The sequence below is a fragment of the Pelobates fuscus genome, chromosome 5, assembly GCF_036172605.1.
Source record: "Pelobates fuscus isolate aPelFus1 chromosome 5, aPelFus1.pri, whole genome shotgun sequence".
In the NCBI taxonomy this organism is placed as follows: Eukaryota; Metazoa; Chordata; class Amphibia; order Anura; family Pelobatidae; genus Pelobates; species Pelobates fuscus.
This window is the reverse complement of record NC_086321.1, coordinates 306,418,150-306,433,064: the sequence shown is the minus strand read 5'-3', so window position 1 is coordinate 306,433,064 and position 14,915 is coordinate 306,418,150. Positions and strand designations below refer to the sequence as shown.

The 14,915-nt window shown below is 37.9% G+C and overlaps 1 protein-coding gene across 1 annotated transcript in view; it reads right to left on the bottom strand.

The window, feature by feature from the left end:
- The window catches only part of SPMAP2L (sperm microtubule associated protein 2 like), a 54,556-nt gene extending 42,334 nt beyond the window's left edge, over window positions 1–12,222 (bottom strand). Inside the window, exon 1 of the mRNA XM_063457345.1 lies at window positions 12,152–12,222. The gene's annotated coding sequence lies outside the window, so the exon portion shown is untranslated. The remainder of the gene's footprint in view (window positions 1–12,151) is intronic.
- Window positions 12,223–14,915: the final 2,693 nt, after the last annotated feature.

The following is a 14,915-nucleotide window of genomic DNA, read 5'->3' as shown; positions in this document are numbered from 1 at the left end:
CTCTGCCACACTCTTTATTTACCCTCTTTACGCCAATGCTAATTTCCTTCTTCTCCTAAATCCCATTTGTCTCCCCACTTCATTTCCTGTATAGCTTCTTTTTCTTTCTCCTTTGACATTTTAAAGGATCACTATAGTGTCAGGAAAACAAAGCGGTTTTCCTGACACTATAGTGCCCTGAGGGTGCCCCCAACCTCAGGGTCCCCCTCCCGTGGTGCTGTAGGGGTTAAAACCACTTCAGCCGCTTACCCTTATCCAGCGCCGGGCTCCCTCCGTGCTGGTGACCTCTTCCCCCCCCCCCCCCCCCCCGCCTATGTCAGCTCCCGAGTGGAGCGGAATGCGGAAGAGCCACGCGCGCATTCTAACAGTCCATAGGAAAGCATTTCTCAATGCTTTCCTATGGACGCACTGCGAAATTTGCATCCAGCGTTGCAGATGCGCCTGTAGCGGCTGTCAGGAAGAGAGCCACTAGAGGTTGGCTTAACCCCTAATGTAAACATAGCAGTTTCTGCTATGTTTTCATCTAAAGGGTTAAAATCTGAGGGACCTGGCACCCAGACCACTTCATTGAGCTGAAGTGGTCTGGGTGACTATAGTGTCCCTTTAACTCTACCCTTTTGACAACCAGCTTCTCAGCTGCTGTAGGTCTATTAGGAAATCTTTTCTTAATTTCTATAGTGCTGCTGTTAACTGGTCTTGTCATCTATGTTTTATTTGTGTAAATTGTACTCAAATGTAATGTGAGGGGGAAATTACATAGATCCCAAACGACATTAAAGAGAGCACTGCTATTAATAATATATTAATCACCAAAAGATACTGCAGATATGTACTACAGATATACAACATATATAAGAGATGACATCATGACAACATTTAGGAACAAGAAATAACAAGGGCCCTGCTAAAACCAGCTCACAGTCAAAACCTAGGGTGATGATCAAAAGGAAAAGCAGAAATATCCAAATCAATCAGTGGGGAGAACAATCTTACAGTAATAGTCACAAGGTTCAGTAAGAGCGAGGAAGAAGAGTTTGTCTCATGTTGGTGAGGTTAGTGAAGGGCAAAATTGTGACAGGACAAAGAAGTGAGATGAATAAAGTGGCTTTTGGTGCTGTGAGATAAGTTGAATAAAGTGAAATAAGTATATTTAAGAGCATAAATACAAATTTATAGTGCAAGAATTCATTTGCAATGTAGGTTGCCTACTCCTGCACTAAAGCCTATATAGTATTTACAATATAGAATGTGAAATTCATAGCATTCAAATTCATAGCATTATACAACGTGACAAATTTAGATATAACAATTTGTGATATGCCGAATGGTGTTAATTGCACTCACAAACAATTTGGCTCTATGGCCACAACTTAAAAAAATGCTATGTTGTTAGTTACAACACAAGAATGATGGGATTCCCTCAGGGAGAAACAGAGTAGAATGCATTATGTCAAACTTAACTCACTCAATGAACTCTCCAAGCACCATAACTACTACAGTGCATTTTAAAACAGTTTGACTTGTTAGCTGAGGTCTGCTGGCCATCACTCCCTATCTCTACTACTTGTAACAGAGAGCTGGAAGCTCTCCTGAGCTAAGCCTTGCAGTGCAAGGCTAGCTCATTGGGCAAATCGCTCTCAGCCAATGAGATAAGCCCTGCACTGATGCGTGTAGCAAGAAGGCGTGCTCTCTGTCGGAAGTAGTAGAGACAGGGATGGACCCCAGTCAGACCCCATGTAAGAAATTAAGCCATTCTAAAACAGTTTTAAAGGGACACTATAGTCACCTGAACAACTTCAGCTTAATGAGGTTGTTCAGGTGAGTGCTACAGCTCCCTGCAGCCTTTTTCTTGTAAGCACAGTATTTTCATCGAAAATGCAGTGTTTACATTGGAAGCTTGGAACACCTCTTGTTGCAGTCAATCAGACGGCCACCAGAGGGACTTCCGAGTTCAGAGGCCCTAAAAAGGCCTCACGTCTGACGTATTCACGCATGGGTGAATACTTCAGACGGGCTATCAGCACACAAAGCACTGTGCACGCGCTTTGTGTGCTGAGGCTGTCAGCACTGCGTGGGAGTGGCTTCAGCTGACAGGGTGAAGAGGCTGAAGATCGGGGAGACTTCAAACAGTAAGTAAATGTATTTAGTGAGTGTGGGTGGGTGACTGAGGGTGAGTGGGTGAGGATGGATGATGGGAGTGGATGGATTTGGATGAGGAGTGTGGGTGGGTGACTGAGGGTGAGGATGGATGCTGGGAGTGGATGGATTTGGATGATGGGAGTGGATGGATTTGGATGATGGGAGTGGGTGGGTGATTGAGGGTGAGGATGGATGATGGGAGTGGATGGATTTGGATGACGGGAGTGGATGGATGATGGGAGTGGATGGATTTTGATGATGGGAGTGGAAGGATGACTGAGGGTGAGAATGGATGATGGGAGTGGATGGATGATGGGAGTGGATGGATTTGGATGATGGGAGTGGATGGATTTGGATGATGGGAGTGGGTGGGTGATTGAGGGTGAGGATGGATGATGGGAGTGGATGGATTTGGATGACGGGAGTGGATGGATGATGGGAGTGGATGGATTTTGATGATGGGAGTGGAAGGATGACTGAGGGTGAGGACGGATGATGGGAGTGGATGGATTTGGATGATGGGAGTGGATGGATTTGGATGATGGGAGTGGATGGATATGGATGATTGGAGTTGATGGATGATATGGATGATGGGAGTGGATGGATTTGGATGATGGGAGTGGATTGATAGTTAGAAATAGATAAATAGAAAGAAATAGAAAGAATTTGATAGAAAGATATAGATATAGATAGAATTAGATAGATAGAAAGGGATAGATAGAGATAGAAAGGGATAGATAGAGATAGATATAGAATTAGATAGAAATAGATAGATATAGATAGAAAGAAATAGATAGAAATGGAAAAAAATAGATAGATATAGATATAGATAGATAGAGAGAGAGAGAGAGAGAGATAGAAAGACAGAAAGAAATGGATAGATATAGATAGATGTAAATAGATACAAATAGATAGATAGAAAGAAATAGAAATAGATAGATAGAAAGATAGAGATAGATAGATAGACATAGATAGATAGAAATAAATAAATAGATATAGATAGAAATAGATAGATAGAAAGAAATAGATAGAGATAGATAGAAATAATTAGATAGGTAGTTAGATATAGATAGATAGAGATAGATAGCTAGATAGAAAGAAAGAATTAGATAGGTAGTTAGATAGAGATAGATAAAAATAGATAGATAGAAATAGATATAGATATGGATAGATGGAAATAAATAGATATAGATAGAAATAGAAATAGATAGATATATATATATATATAGATAGAAATAGATATATATATATAGAGATAGAAATAGATAGATATAAATAGAAAGAAAGAGATAGAAATAATTAGATATTAATAAAGAATTAGATAGAAAGAGATAGAAATAGAGATAGAAATAGAAATAATTAGATAGAAATATATATATATATATATATATATAGAAATAGAAAGATAGAAATCGATAGAGAGAAAGATAAAGAGAGATAAAAAGATAGAAAGAGATATAGATAGATGGAAAGATATAGAAAGAAAGATAGATAGATATAGATAGAGATAGATCGATATAGATAGATAGAAAGAGATAGATATAGATAGATAGAAAGAGATAGATATAGATATAAATAGATAAATAGAAAGAATTAGATAGATATAGATAGAAAGAATTGGATAGGTAGTTAGATAGATAGAAAGAAATAGATATAGATAGATAGATAGAAAGAGATAGAGATAGATGCGAAGATAGATATAGATAGATAGAAAGAATTAGATAGAAATAGATATAGATAGAAAGAAATGGATAGATATAGATAGATAGATGTAGATAGAAAGAATTAGATAGGTAGTTAGATATAGATAGATAGAAAGGAATAGAAATAGATAGAAAGAAATAGAAAATATTTGATAGAAATAGATAGAAAGGAATAGATAGAAAGAATTAGATAGAAAGGAATACGGTAGATAGAAATAGATAAAAATAAATAGAAACAATAAGATAGAAATAGATTGATAGAAAGAGATAGAAATAGATATAGATAGATAGAAAGGGATAGATAGAAAGAATTAGATAGATAGGTAGTTAGAAATAGATAGGGATAGATAAAATGGATAGATAGGGATAGATAGAATTAGATAGATAGGTAGTTAGAAATAGATAGAAAGGGGTAGATAGAAAGGAATAGAAAGAATTTGATAGAAATAGATAGATAGAAAGAATTAGATAGATAGAAAGGAATAGATAGAAAGAATTAGATAGATAGAAAGGAATACGGTAGATAGAAATAGATAAAAATAAATAGAAACAATAAGAGAAATAGATTGATAGAAATAGATAGAAATAGATATAGATAGATAGAAAGGGATAGATAGATATAGATAGATAGAAAGAATTAGAACGATAGAAAGAGATAGATAAAATGGATAGATAGGGATAGATAAAATGGATAGATAGGGATAGATAAAATGGATAGATAGGGATAGATAAAATGGATAGATAGGGATAGATAAAATGGATAGATAGGGATAGATAGAATTAGATAGATAGGTAGTTAGAAATAGATAGATAGGTAGTTAGAAATAGATAGAAAGGGATAGATAGAAAGGAATAGAAAGAATTTGATAGAAATAGATAGATATAGATAGATAGAACGGAGGTAAGTTTTTAATATAAAAAAACCTATATTTTTTTTTGCAGAAAGTACATAAAAAAGCAAGAAGGAAGGCTGGGGGACCTGTCTTTCTTGCTTTTATATGTAGACTATAGAAACATAGAAACATAGAAACATAGAATGTGACGGCAGATAATAGAAAGAATTAGATAGAAAGAAAGAAATAGAAAGAATTAGATAGAAATAGATTGATAGAAAGATATATAATTAGATAGATAGAAAGGAAGAATTAGATAGATAGGTAGTTAGACATAGAAAGATAGAAAGAGATAGAAAGGAATAGAAAGATAGATAGAAAAAGATAAATAGAAATAAGTAGAAATAGAGTGTGTATGTGTTTAACAATATTTATTTAAAGTGTTTGTGTATGTTTAACAATATGTGTGTGTTTGTATGCAAACACTATATATAGAGAAATCTCTATATATAGTGTTTGCATGCAAAGTTTGGAGTAGGAGAGTTGCCGTAGGAGGGGGGCGGGCACACAGCGAGCTGAGCTGTCGCTCAGCTCGCGAACGCGCATACCGAGCACATGCGCGGTATAGTGCTGAGTATCTTCATAGGGCGGCATTCAATGCCGCTCTATGAAGAACGTGATTGGTGCAGCGCGAAGCCGCGCATGCGCACCACATCGCGATGACGCTTCTCTCAGAGAAGCGTCCTATTGGGCCCCGCGATTTCGTAATTTTGACGAAAAAGGTGGCGCGGCATGGCTGGGAGCTCGGCGCTGGAACGGAGGTAAGTTTTTAATATAAAAAAACCTCGAAAATATTTTTTTTTGCAGAAAGTACATAAAAAAGCAAGAAGGAAGGCTGGGGGACCTGTCTTTCTTGCTTTTATATGTAGACTATAGAAACATAGAAACATAGAAACATAGAATGTGACGGCAGATAAGAACCATTCGGCCCATCTAGTCTGCCCAGTTTTCTAAATACTTTCATTAGTCCCTGGCCTTATCTTATAGTTAGGATAGCCTTATGCCTATCCCACGCATGCTTAAACTCCTTTACTGTGTTAACCTCTACCACTTCAGCTGGAAGGCTATTCCATGCATCCACTACCCTCTCAGTAAAGTAATACTTCCTGATATTATTTTTAAACCTTTGTCCCTCTAATTTAAGACTATGTCCTCTTGTTGTGGTAGTTTTTCTTCTTTTAAATATAGTCTCCTCCTTTACTGTGTTGATTCCCTTTATGTATTTAAATGTTTCTATCATATCTCCCCTGTCTCGTCTTTCCTCCAAGCTATACATGTTAAGATCCTTTAACCTTTCCTGGTAAGTTTTATCCTGCAATCCATGAACCAGTTTAGTAGCCCTTCTTTGAACTCTCTCTAAGGTATCAATATCCTTCTGAAGATAGGGTCTCCAGTACTGTGTACAGTACTCCAAGTGAGGTCTCACCAGTGTTCTGTACAATAGCATGAGCACTTCCCTCTTTCTACTGCTAATACCTCTCCCTATACAACCACGCATTCTGCTAGCATTTCCTGCTGCTCTATTACATTGTCTGCCTACCTTTAAGTCATCAGAAATAATCACCCCTAAATCCCTTTCCTCAAATGTTGAGGTTAGGACTCTATCAAATATTCTGTACTCTGCCCTTGGGTTTTTACGTCCAAGATGCATTATCTTGCACTTATCCACATTAAATGTCAGTTGCCACAACTCTGACCATTTTTCTAGTTTACCTAAATCATTTTCCATTTGGCTTATCCCTCCTGGAACATCAACCCTGTTACATATCTTAGTATCATCCGCAAAAAGACACACCTTACCATCAAGACCTTCTGCAATATCACTAATAAAAATATTAAAGAGAATGGGTCCAAGTACAGATCCCTGAGGTACCCCACTGGTGACAAGCCCAAGCTTCGAATATACTCCATTGACTACAACCCTCTGTTGCCTGTCACTCAGCCACTGCCTTACCCATTCAACAATATTGGAATCCAAACTCAAAGATTGTAGTTTATTGATAAGCCTTCTATGTGCAACAGTGTCAAAAGCCTTACTGAAATCTAGGTAAGCAATGTCTACTGCACCACCCTGATCTATAATTTTAGTTACCCAATTAAAAAAATCAATAAGATTAGTTTGGCATGATCTCCCTGAAGTAAACCCATGTTGTCTATGATCTTGAAATCCATGTATTTTTAGATGTTCAACAATCCTATCCTTTAACATGGTTTCCATCACTTTCCCCACTACTGAAGTAAGGCTTACTGGCCTATAGTTGCCCGACTCCTCCCTATTACCTTTCTTGTGAATGGGCACAACATTCGCTAACTTCCAATCTTCTGGGACTACTCCTGTTATCAATGATTGGTTAAATAAATCTGTTAATGGTTTTGCTAGTACACCACTAAGCTCTTTTAATAGCTTTGGGTGTATTCCATCAGGTCCCATTGACTTATTTGTCTTTACTTTTGACAGTTGAAATAGAACCTCTTCCTCTGTAAACTCACGTGTAATAAATGACTCATTTATCCTTTTTCTTAACTGAGGTCCCTTTCCTTCATTTTCATCTGTAAATACCGAACAAAAATATTCATTGAGGCAGTCAGCTAGACCTTTATCCTCATCTACATACCTTCCTTCTTTTGTTTTTAATCTAACTAATCCTTGTTTTACTTTTCTTTTCTCATTTATGTATCTAAAAAAAGTTTTGTCCCCCTTTTTTACTGACTGTGCTATTTTCTCTTCTGTGTGTGATTTGGAAGCTCTTATAACTTGCTTAGCCTCTTTCTGCCTAATCTTATAGGTCATTCTGTCTTCCTCACTCTGTTTTTTTTTTATAATTACTAAATGCTAACTTTTTGTTTTTTACTATTTTGGCCACATCTGCGGAGTACCACAGTGGTTTCTTGAATTTTTTGCTTTTACTGACAAGCCTAATGCAATTTTCTGTTGCCTTCAGTAGTGCAACTTTTAAATAATCCCATTTCTTTTGGACTCCATTTAAATTGCTCCAGTCTGATAATGACTCCTTTACACATATTCTAATTTTAGAAAAGTCTGTTTTTCTAAAGTCTAAAACTTTTGTTTTTGTGTGGTGTGACTCAGTCACTGTTCTTATATTAAACCACACTGACTGATGATCACTGGATCCTAAACTTTCACCTACAGTAATATCTGATACCAAATCTCCATTTGTTAACACTAAATCTAGTATGGCCTTTTTACGAGTTGGCTCCTCAACGACTTGTTTTAGAGACAATCCCAGTAGGGAGTTTAGAATATGTGTGCTCCTGGCACAAGTAGCTATTTTTGTTTTCCAATTCACATCAGGAAGATTAAAGTCACCCATGATGATAACTTCCCCCTTCATTGTCATTTTAGCTATTTCTTCAACTAGTAGATTATCTAACTCTTCACTTTGTCCTGGGGGCCTATAAATCACACCTACACGAGTTACTGTGTGATTACCTAATTCTAACGTAACCCAAACGGACTCTATGTTCGCCTCACTAACCTTTATTAGGCTAGATTTTATGCTATCCTTTACATACAGGGCCACCCCTCCCCCTTTCTTGCCTTCCCTGTCTTTTCTATATAAAGAGTACCCTGGTATTGCTATGTCCCAGTCATTTTTCTCATTATACCATGTCTCAGTAACAGCGACTAAATCTACACTATCAGCTGCCATTATTGCCACAAGTTCATGGATCTTATTTCCTAAACTGCGAGCATTTGTAGACATGACTCTAAGCTTATCATTTTTTAACACACTTTCTACAGGCTCCTTCTGTCCTTGTTTTGGGGGACAATTGGATTGATGTTTTATCACCCTTTTGCCCCCCCTCCTAGTTTAAATACATCCTAGCAAAACCTCTGAACTGCTCACTGAGAACATTTGTTCCCTTTTGAGAAAGATGCAAACCATCTTTTTTGTACAGTTTATTTCCATTCCAAACAGAGCTACCATGAGCAATAAAGCCAAATCCTTGCTCCCGACACCATTCACCAAGCCACAAGTTAAAGTCCCTAATACGCATCCGCCTGTCGTTCTGAGTGTTATGCACAGGCAGAACTTCAGAGAATGACAGTGTGGAAGCAACCTGCCGTATATCATTGGCAAAAACACAAAAAACTTCCTTAACCTCTGAAACCTCATTGCAAGTCAAGTCATTTGTCAATAAATGGACAAGTACATCCAATTCCCCTTCCTGCTTTGCTTGCTTAACAATATTACAGATACGTCTCCTGTCTCTGTGAGCAGTAGCTCCGGGAAGACACCTCACAAGACCACCATTGTCCATCTCCACACCTCTTATGATGGAATCCCCCAACAACAACTGCTTTCTATTAGGCCTCACCATAGTATTCAAGCCTCTCTGCACAACACCACTAGCCTCAGTGCCTCTCTGCACAACACCACTAGCCTCAGTGCCTATAGAGTCCCTTTAAATGTTTTTATGTAACTTATGTTAAAACTAAAGTGTGTAACATTATTTCTATACATTGTGATAGCAGATTACTTAAAAATGGTCCCTCCTAACACAATGGCTTGTACATGTAATTACATCTTAGATGTGGAATTAAAATGGATTTTACTGGGATTTTTATAATTTGATTTACTGGCAAACATACTGACTACTAGCTAAGCTCTGTTGCATGCAGTTGCATATAATTAGTTGCAACTAAATTACCTTCCAGATTCGTAATTAGTTGAACCTGTGTGGACATTCTAGGCACTATAACCATGTTATATCACTCAAGTGGTTATGGTGTCTGGAATCCCCAGGCACCACCCCACTTTTCAGTGTTAAACCAATTTGAACACTTTAGCACTGAATGAAGGTCCCTGGTGCCCGTGTCAATGCTCATTATACTATCTTGGCTTATCACTGCTGCCCATGCTGGTCATGGTAATGTGGAAGCATTAGCCTGAGCAACAGAGAGGGACTAGGTGGCGGCCGTCCCTGGAGACTCATTCAGTGTTAAACCATTCAATGTTAATTAATTTACCACTGAACTGTGGCCAGTTGCCATAACCATTTAAAGTGTAATATGATCTCAAAATAAATACACCTGTTTCTGGAAGGTCTCCGAGTCTATTATAGAGTATATATAAACAAAGAGCATCATGAAGACCAAGGAGCATTGTTAAATTCATTTTTGGAAAATAGAAATAGATGTGTAAAACTACTACTCTGCCTATAGAATGCCATTCGCCAAAACTCACCGGTGGGTAAGTGGCAAATTATTTGGAAAAATAAGAGGCCAAAGCCAAATCTGACGGAGAAAAAATAAATAGTGGAATAGTGGAAGTCTACTTACAACAATAAAAAAAATCTAATTATTATCTAAATGCTAACTCATAATCTTTATATAAGTAGGTATTTATAAGTATTTGGATAATGTTATAATGTTTGTCCTTTTACTGTTTGTATTTTTTTTTTCTCTTTTATGTATGCAGGATCTTCCAAGAAAATAACCAAAACACAACAAGCATTGCATATAAGTATTGGTTAAATTTTTGAACACATAATTCACATTTGTTAGGGTGGTGAATCTGCAGTGTTATAAATTTTCAAAAATTGGTCACACAGAGGTTTGTAGCAGCTGGCAATCATAATTTAGTGCCTTTATCACACACTTTATAACTCTCTTTTCTCAAGCACGAAAAGAAGCTGACGAGATACACAGCGAAGATGAAGGATTTCATCCAGGATTTCTGCAAAGTTGGGTTTGTGAACAAGTGGTGAGAACTAAGCCATTGATAAAAAAAAAATCCTAATTAAATGACATTTGGAGTTTTCCAAGGAAATTGGGAGACAAAACCACATAGACAAACAGTCGGATTTCAAACACTGTCCAATCCAATGTATATATAGCTCAATGGTCCTGTCATATACTAAGGGTAGGGATGAATTTCTCATGTTATATATATATTAGTTATTACATAGAAAAAACAGTTTTGAGTTGACAGTTGTCCTTTAAACCCAAAAGGCTCATGGTTTTAACTGCTGAAAAAAGCTATATTTCAAAGTCTGCTTTCATGTGTCACTGTAAAAAATATATATACTGTATTGTGTCCGTCTTAAGTGTAAGTTAGGATGTATAACCCAACAGTAAAAACAAAAAATGCATAATGTAAAGCTGTTAGAGGTTCTGTACGAATACTTATATATGGCAATGTAGAAAAAGAGGGACAGTCACTGATTGCATTGTGTTCCCCAAGTAGACCCAATCTGGTAGGGGTTGGTTTTAAATTACTTCAATGTCACTATTGTCTAATAAATTATATGTTCTTTGCATAAGTAGCTGTTGGCATTTAAAGTGAACTTGCCAAGACATGTTCACAGTTCACTTTAATTAAGTATAAGACAGACTTTTTTTTTTTTTAAAGATCCTATACTGAGGTGATTACAAGTTCACAAGGGACCCATTAGAACTTCCATGGACTCTCTGTAATTAGCTGTATAGTCTTTGGCATTATCTTGTGTGAGATGTTGGGTTACCCCAAGTGACACGTGCATCTGTAGGGATTTTAAGCTTTTATGGAAAGTCTGGATGCGATTAGACTGCCAAAGTTACTACCAGCAGGCTATTTATTTTTACTTTAATGTCTATACAATAACATGTCCGTGGGTTTCTTTTCCATTGCTCAGCACACATTATTTAGCAATATCATACTTCACTATATTTGTCTTCTCCCTGTGCATGCGCCTTGTTGGATTGTTTTTTTATGATGTTTTAATCACCTCATGAGTGTTCTCCAGCAATAATTTGGGAGTATGGTTATTTACAATTTGTTTCTTTACAATCTTTTTTTTTCTTTACTCTTTACTGAAAACAAAAAGGTTCTGTCACAAATTTTTCTAATTTTCCAAATATGCAGGCAGCCAAATTTTCTCCTTCCCATTTAAAAAAAATATTTTTTGATGGTTCCTTACTGTAGGTATACCCCTAAAACTGCTAGTATTTGACCTATCCTAATACAGACTTAAAATAATGACGCATAATAGGACATTTAGTAAGGTACACCAAACCTAAATCATATATATCCACTCACAATCTAAATTTTCATATTTAAATTCTGCCTGTCATTAATAGTCTCACCACTTATTTTAAACGTGAACAAGCAAAGTTTAACTAGTAATCATCTATGGCTTAAATCGCATGTGATGGAATGGAAATAAAATATGTATTTGTCTACAAACAGTATTATTTGCATAAAGCTTATAGTTCTTTTAGTAAATAAAATATTTCCCCTTATAAAGTACAATATAGTCCATAATAATAACACCCTTTCACGTTTTTGTTTTAAACATTTTTCCATATCCTGCTCTTCATCTCTAAGATTGCATTTGCCTGGTTGTAAGTATAGCAAAAAAAAAACAATTTATAAACAAAAATGCACACACTCAACTATCACTCATACTTACCCTGTTACAGGATCCTGGGTCTCAGAATACTAGCAGCAATCCTCCACTGAGCCACTGCTAGGAGACTGAACATGCTCTGGTTTCTAGGGCAACCAGAAGGTATCATGTGGCAAGCAACATAAGGTCACGTGAGGAGCAGGAAGCACCTTGTTGGGAACAGCAGGGGGCAATGTGACCCAGAGAATCAGTCAGTAAAACCTGCATTTGCTGTGCAATTCTAGATATCACTATGCATACTGTAAACAAAGATCAAATGTATGCAGGGTACATGTAGTAAACGTACTTTAAAAGACAATAAGACTGTAGTATGTAGGTATTGTATTGCTGGCTGTTAAAGGCATTCTGTTGTATTCAAATGCAAATAATAAATACATTTTAAAGCATAAAATACATTTATTTTTATCTGTTTTTTTATATTGGTGATTCCCCTCCTTTTTGTAACATTATATCTGACAAAATTAATACCAATGTTTATTTATTTTATTTATCAAAGGCATTTATAAAGCGCCAACATTTTCTGCTGCACACTACAATTAGGGGCGAACTTACGATATACACAGACAAATAACAAAGGTTGAGAGGGCCTTGCCCGTAAGCTGAGATATAGCCATTGAGATCTAGTTTACAATCTAAAGAGTGCAAATAGGGTTTTTAAATAAATATTTAAATTGCAATACTATTAAAGAAACACTATGTGTAGCGTTTATTGTGCCAGCACCTCCATCCAAGGAGTCAAACTTTTTTACAAATTAAGTAACCCTTCAGTGCCAGGCTTAGCTCAGAGAAGTCAAATCATTCTAAAATAATATGACTACTTACATGTGTGGTGGAATCTCGGTAAAAATAAATTTAGTAGGCCGAGATTACCACGTGGCATGTGTACGTGCATATGCTGACGTATCGATCAGTTAGTTGCACGTGGCAAGATACGATCAGTAGTGTACGGAGCATGTGCGAGAATACCGGATGTAGTATTCCCCTCCTCCATTGTGCTGGACAGGCCATGCGGTCAAGCAGGAAGTTAATTCTTATTTGTATTGATTGGTCAAGAGAATGTGCGGGTGGAGCTTAATATGGGAGGAGTTATGTGCCTATATAAGAGCCTGCACTATTGTCCGGGGCTCAGAACTTGCTGTATTTTGGTGACATTAGTCCCTCAGAGTCCCGATCGGTGAACCGAATAAAGAATCTCTTCCTTCCTGAAGAAACCTGTGTCCATCTCTCTGTGCTTGGCTTCCGTCAGTTTCTCCGGTATCATTTGGTGCATTGGCTGGGAAGCTCATCGTTCAACGGTAGCTGAGAAGCAGAGGCGTGAGACGGTCTATCTTTGCCCACGTTCTCTACGGCTGCACCCCTGAACTTCTGCGTGGACCTCCCTTCGTCTCGGCGCCACTGGTCTGTTGTCCAGGAGATCATCGGCCTCTACGTAGTAAGTGCTGGGGTGTCCCCGTCGATGAGTGTGAACTCAGGTTCAGGAACGAGGAGGTAAGACGACCGCTGTTTTAGACGGCGGACCCACTAGGGGTATACCGATTGTGCGGTAGGCCCATAAGGGGGTTAAATCTGTGTATGGAATCTGCCCCCTCTGTCGGAGGGAAGGAGCGAAGGTGCACCGCTCAATCGAACGCTCTTTAGTAAGACCGTTTGATTTGGTTTGGAGTCAGGCGCGGTTCTGTGTAAATAGCCCTAGCCGGACACCGGTGTCTTGTCTAGACTAGCGTTCTAGGGTGTACAATTTGTTCGCTAGGTCGGAGGGACCGGGAGACTAAGCGGCGTCTGTGTAAATTCGGTCCGCTAGCTCTCAACCTATCTTGGCTAAGTGGGAAGGCGTGTAAATGTGGAACCCACTAGACTATTGATAGAGTAGAAAGACTAAAAGGGTTCTGTTGTAAATTCCGCCCTCTAGTTCGCTATATGTGGTGCTTGGGCAGTGTGGCTAACCAAAACGGATGTAGATAGTTTTAGGTAGTCCATCAAGGTACTGGCCAATAGTTTAGTTGGGATTGTATATGTGTTAAAGATTGTTAGTAAAGTGTATATCTTGTTAGATAGCGCGAGCTCAGCCGTCTAGCGAGAGTGTTAATAGTGTGTTGCTGTATTATAGTGCACGGTACCATAACCCTGTATATTTACTGACACTGTATATAAGTACTAATCATTGTCGTCTAATGCATGTCTAACACCATAACCACTAATAATTGTATTGTGACCTTAAATTGTACTTTGACCTATGCTAACCGTACTGTAACTACTATTTGTAAAAGACGATGTTACTGGGGTGTGTTATAGACGGGTAATTCATATATAGAGAATTATAGCGTGGGTGACTGTATAGTTTCGCCAAAGGGCATAGTATCGATTACTTAGTGACTGGTGTAACAGCTGTGTGTGCACGGGAATTCCCTGAGTGTTTTTATTGTGTTATTGTGTACGTTTCACTTGGTAACTGTACCACGTGGTGCTGTTGCCGAGGGAACGGGTGTGACTGTTGAATAGAGCGTGTGTATAGTATTCGTTGTCAACGACACTCCATTGATAAGTATGGGCGCGTCGGAGTCGACGATTTTGGATCCCTTAGGTTGTATGGTGAAGAATTTTAAAAAGGGATTTACAAAATGTGATTTTGGGGTTAAAATGTCTTCTGTACGTTTGGTCACTTTGTGCACTAGGGAGTGGCCTACTTTGGTTGCGGCATGGCCGCCACGTGGCAGTTTGGATCCAAATCTGGTACAGCGTGTACACGTGGCTGTATCAGGTAGGCCTG